The following is a 6,531-nucleotide window of genomic DNA, read 5'->3' as shown; positions in this document are numbered from 1 at the left end:
CATGAACTTTGAGGTTATATATATATTTATTTATTTATTTATTTATCTCAATATAGAATATCCCTCCTCATTCTACTCAAAATATGATAATTGTGTGGTAAATATATATATATATATATATAGGGAGAAGTCAAGTCCCTCCGGAGCATTTTTCTTCCCAGGGAAAAGTCTAGTGTTGGAGTTTGCTTTCTAGAGAAATCCTTCTCTTCCTTGAGTCCTTTCTTCTTGTTGGGTTTTGTGGTGTTGTAGTTGGTTCCCCCACTTCTTGTAGATTTGTGGCTTTATTTTGATGTAGCTTGTGTTTTTACGAATGAATGTGATTTATCTATTTTTTATATAAAAAAAAATATATCCATCCGTCCTAGGATTTCAAAATTAACAAATTCCGTATAAAATCAAATTTTAACTTTTAAATGTTTTTGTGATATATATGTTTTTTTAGTGGACAAGACACCATATATATTTTTCAACTTCCAATAAAACAATTTTTATTATTTTTATATATTGTTAATTTTCAAAAGTTTAATTTTGGGAACAGATCGACCATCATGAGTTTGTGCAAATAAAAATATTTAATATTGATTAAAAACTAATTGTGAATTTACTTGTATATGTATCAACATAATATGGTCCACTAATTAACTTAATTTAATTGAGATTAATATAATAATTATTTAGATATGGACAATCATTTATTTTATTTCACAATCAAGTTGTATTTATGACTTTCATTTACTTTTGAAGATTATTTTTTAAAAAACTATTGTTTCTCATGAACTAAAACTGTAGACTATTTTTTAAAAAAAATTACAAATAAGTATTAAGATGTTATTATTTTTCTCATGTACACATTAATATAGTCATTAAGAGCTTTTTTGAATGAGTTTAAAGGTAGAGAAAATTGCCTTGAATGTCATTCTCATCCAACCCAGAGCTCTTTTTATGACTTTTACTTGCTTTTACATTCCTTTTCTTTTGTCAAAATTAGTACTTTGAAAATTATTGGTCCGCATTAACAGAACCTTCACGTTGCGTTTTAAGGTTCACTAGATTTTTGTTTTTTTCTTCTTTTTATTTTTTTATTTAATGTGAACCACCCGTAACACACCCACTAGGTTTTAAATTCAATTGTATATTAAAAGGAAATTGAACTGTGTCACTAGGTTTTAAATTCAATTATATATTAAAAAAAAATTGAACTTTTGATCTTCAACATGACAATCAAATATCTCATGTCAAAAATCTACTCTTTTTTATATATTGCAATGAAAATATATAAGTTAACTAGTTTCCGTATCTTTTAAAATAAATATTTAACAAATTTAAAAACTTAAAAATAATTATAAATTTTCATAAAATCTCATAATATCATAATTATTTTTGAAAAATCCTAAGTCATTTTTTTTAGTGAAAAATATCTATCTTAGCTAATCCACCATCTTGAGCCTATACATCTGATTCCTCGTACAGGCGTGCTTCGCTCGAGTTGTCGACGTGGCCTCGAGTTCGATCCCCATCTCGTGTAAGTGAGGCACGGTTCGCATGGTAAGTCTAGCGCCTCCACGTATTGCTCGCGTCTCTCGGCGCTTATCGCCTTTTTCAAAATCTATCTTATACGTCTTCAAATGAATGATTCCAAAGCCTAATCATTTTCTTTGATAATGATATGCACATGTTTGCTTTGAACTAAAAGCTTGAACCAATAATAGTGGCACTACACCATTTTTAATTTTTAGCGGTGGATTTATTGAGGGGTTTTTAAAAATCCGTCTCGTTAACTGTGTAAAATATTTTTAATAGTAACCTATACAGCCGGTTAACAAAAAACCCTTCTACTTTAAATGAAAAAAAAAATCACTCTCACACACACACACACTCTCTAGCACTCACTCACATTCTTAAATATCTCTTTCCCCAGCACTCTCTAAAAATCTCCGATCACCTCCCGATCGCCTCCCGGCCGTCGGAATCCAAAGCATTAGATCTCCTCTCCGATCACCTCCCATCCGTCGGTTGCTAATCTTCGCCGCACCACCGCCGGAGACCCTCCCTGCTCATTCTCGGTTGTCGATCTTCGCCCTCAATCAAATTGGTGTAGAAAGTTCCATTCAAATTGGTGTTCTTTAACCTTTCAAACCTACTATTAGTGATTCAATCCCTCATTTGTTGCCCTAATCCGCTTCCCGAATCGAGGGTATCTAATTTCTGATTTCTTGTTCTATAGAGCCGTTTTCTTCGCTTCTCATTAATCTAGGGTTTGTTAGGTTTTTGAGCTCCGGATGGAAATTTCCTTCTTGGATAGTTGTTCAACTTGTTTCTGTTTGCTTGAATTATGGTCACAATTCTTAATGCTAGGAGCAAACCTCGATTTATTTAGATTCTTGTCACAAATATTATCTACTAAATCAGGTACTTGATTCATTGACATAGTCTTGAAGTATATGGAAGCTTAAAGAGTTCAACGGTAGTGTTGAGGGCAAAGGTACACATTACCAGTGGTTGTTCTTATTTCTGTAGATGAATGTGTAATATGTTCAATCTATTATTTCATTGACATAGTCTTGAAGCATATGGAAGCTTAAAATTGTCTTATGTCTTCAACAAGCATTTTTTTTAATTTCCTAATTGTTGTTAATCCAAGCCTTTCATGTTTCCTTGTCATAGCTTTGTTTAGGTGTTTCTCTCATGTTCTTTTTTTATCCTAATATAAGTTTTCCTATCCACAACCCATAAGACTATGTGGGGAAACCTATAAGAATGTTTTTGAAAGTTAGGTTATTTTGTAAAAGATTTCACTCCTAAATCTATTAACCCCTCGATTTGAATATATTGTGCTTCTCGTTTAAACTATTCTGAACATATGCTCTCTTTGGAGTTGTAAGGAGGCAATATGTGTATGAAATGTGCCCTGAATAGTGAGCTTGTTGGTTGGTTAATCACTCACTTTTTAATTCATTAAATGGGTAAAAAAAATGAACATCTTTATAGAAATTATATGACTGGATGAATGATTGGTTTGTCACTTGAGTTTATTCATGCTAAAGCATTAATAACTTTGTAAGGTGGTTTAATTTCGTAAAGGCTGAAAAGTTTGTTATTATGAGTTTATAATTTTTTACGGGTATTAGGCGAGATGAATTTGGGTTCACTTTTGTAATTTTTTCTCACCTACCATATGTAAGGCCATATATCTGTAAGTTTATTAACAAGTTAGAAAGCATAATCAGCAATGGACCAATGTTTTAGTGGGAACGTACATCATGAAATTCATTCGGTGTGGCAACACAAGAAGCACTATGATAATACTTGCATTTCTTAACAACTCTGTGTTAAGCTTTCTCCACTTCTCGAGGAATTTCCGTAGGGAACCTCTCTCAAAAAAATGTTGTATATTTCGGATAAGGAAAAAGAAGGTTGAATTTGAAAGAACAAATTAAAGGGATAGGTGCTGTGTGATGGCCAGTCTTTGTGCTTTTTTTATATTGTTGGATGGAGTGATATGTCTGCAGAGTGGAGCATTAAATGGATAATATGGAGGATTAACTTTATTTTTACCATTCTTTTTATCTGCTCGATCTCTGCGAGGGCACTGTCAAGTACAAATCAACAGTTGTGTTTCAATAATTTTAGATAAAAGTTTGGCAGTAGTAATCTCGATACATTACACAGCAGTGAATTTCTTTGATTATTAGTCATTAAGAAAAAGTCATGACGAAATCAATGATTGTGTGATATCTAGTTTGGCCAATGTTTTTTTTCTCTTCCTTTTCCTTTTTCTTCAAATAATAGTTATGATGAGGTGCATTGGAATAAGTACAGTTCCGTGCCGCCAAGTGGTGTGTCATGATCAACTTGGGAAAGGTAATCATTTGCTTTTGTTTTGATTGATTATGTGAGTAGGTATTGTTTTAAAAACTTGGCGAATGTGAAAGTTTGCTCTAAGTCAATGGTTTTGGGGCTTACATTTCCATATTACCGACATCTATATGTACTGTTTGCTGTAATCATGAAATCAAACCTGCATCCTTTATAATGCCATCTCTGTTTTAAAAAATATCTGTGTGATATTATTTTGCCATCCCTAGTTTGTATCTAGATTTAAAATTTTTGTGTTACAAACTTGTGGTCTATTGCAATGCTTGTCTAAACAATAATGTAGTTATTTCTCACTGGTTCATTAATTTTGAATGAATTTCATGACAAATGAAGTCATTATTCACGTGAATGTTATCATCTTAAGAAGGATGTCCGAAATGGAGAGTGGTCTTGTTTGCTTGCCAAGTAGTTTGGAAAGGGTGTTTAGATATCTTGAGCATGTCTGTGAATCTTTTGGACAAGGATATATTTGGTTTGCTCTTAACCTTTATTGTGCATTCAGTTTGTCGAGTTATAGGTATCCTTTGGAGTTGATGAAGGACAATCTTACTAAAGAAAAAGGTATCGTTTCCATTCTTATAGTAATATTGGTTGTCTTATTAGATTCAATGTTTCTTTGTTAAATAGTCACCTCAATTGTGCCTTTCTCAGTCAAGATTTTTTTGTAGTAACTCCTTTGCTCTTGTAGATATGAGGTGCCCAATTAGTAATGCTTGCTGATCCAACTATGAGTAGCTCCTCATACATTTTTTTTCTTATCCCTTTCAATTATTTTAATCCGTTATTTTTTTCGTTGGATTATGGGAATGAAGCGCAGTACTTGAAATTCTTCTAGCCTCCTCAGACCAAACTGCGATAATGAAGTTCATTGAAAATTCCGAATAAGCATTTTATCTCCATAAGGTGCTAATCTAATTTTATGACATGGCTTACCAAATAATATAGGAGTTTTTTTTTTCTTTAATTTTAGTTTTTGTCTGATCTATGTTATGTATAGAACTTGGCTTGTAGATTTTAATATCTCAAACAGTTAGTTGTTTCAATTTTTTTTATAATGTTTTCATTGCAAGCTTTTAGATGAATTTAGTTGCTGGTTTATTACACTTCAAAATTGGCCTATACTATCTTCACTGGCCTTTCAACACGAGCTTCGTGTGCATGACAATCATGTATGGAAAAGAAGAAAATGCCAGAAAAAGAGAAATTAACTCAAAACAAGTCTCAATTTCTATTGTTTAATGCGTGAGTGTGCTTTGTTCAGAGGAAAAACAAGTCTCAATTTCTATTGTTTCATCATCCGAGTGCTTTGAACCACTTGATCCTCCTCTGCTACCTTTGTTATTTGGCTTCAAAAATGAAGCTGGACTTTATATAAAAGATTGGATTTTTTTTTTTATGTTTTTGCAGATTTTGAAGAATTCATTGTTAAAGATCGAGATGGTTGAAGATGAAGAGGATACACGTAGCTTTTTACTTTGTGTAATTAACCCAAACCCAAACAATATTTTGTAATGAAAGTACATAAATAGTGTTAAACTTTTTATATTTTGTTATTAATCAAAATATATTGCACTTTAGCTCGTACCTTATCAATAAAAGTAAATGAAATTGAATTTAGGATATTTTTTAATATATTAAAATATTTATGTTTTTTATTTACAGGTTAAACAAATTTTTTTATTATTGGTAGGAAAATAAATTAAAATTAATGAACAAATTTAGAAGTGGTTATAACCACCTCTAAAAGTATGAACATATAAGAATTATTAGCTATAAAGGGGGTTATAACCACCTCTAAAAGTATTGAGGAGTAATGAAAACTTAGTTCCTATAGAGGCGGTTTCTCTAGCCCTTATAATTTTTAGAGGTTATAACCACCTCTAAAACTATAGAGGGGTAATAAAAACCTAGTAGCTATAGAGGCGGTTATAACCACCTCTAAAACTCTGTTGAGGGTAATGAAAACTTAGTAGCTATAGAGGCGGTTATAACCACCTCTAAAATTATTGTGGGTATAAAAACTTAGTAGCTATAGAGGCGGTTATAACCGCCTCTACTCTTGTTATTAAAAACCGCTTCTGTAAATGAAACTTACCCCAACGGTTGTACAAACCGGCTCTAAAGTGTAGAGCCGGCTTGATACGAGGCGGTTTAGAGACGGGTGAAAAAACCAACACTATATCTATAGAGGCGGTTATAACCGCCTCTATAGGTCTTGAAAACCGCCTCAAAAGCACTTTTTTAGTGTAGTGTGGAGCCATAAACTTATATATTTAAGCCAATATTTCGTTTTACACAAAACACACTACTATCTCTAATAACTATAACAAATATTAATTTAATTTTTTTACACAATGCATGTAATTTTAAACCAATAATTTTTTGATTTATTAATACTGATTTCTTACATGAGATATTTGTATTTTTATAAAAAAAAACATATTTAAATTTTAGCTTATATATAATGAGAACATATACTTATTATAGTATTAATTTTACACTGGTGTATATCCTGATGTAACTTGTACACTTTATTAAAAAAAAATTATAATTTTTCTTTAACTCACACTCTTACTTTAATTGGAATCATTCAAAACCTCATGCATGACCCTCGGAGTTTATATATATTAATTAGAACCTTAGAGTATCATTGTT

This window comes from Dioscorea cayenensis, chromosome 17 (assembly GCF_009730915.1).
Source record: "Dioscorea cayenensis subsp. rotundata cultivar TDr96_F1 chromosome 17, TDr96_F1_v2_PseudoChromosome.rev07_lg8_w22 25.fasta, whole genome shotgun sequence".
NCBI lineage: Eukaryota > Viridiplantae > Streptophyta > Magnoliopsida > Dioscoreales > Dioscoreaceae > Dioscorea > Dioscorea cayenensis.
This window is presented reverse-complemented; position numbering follows the sequence as displayed.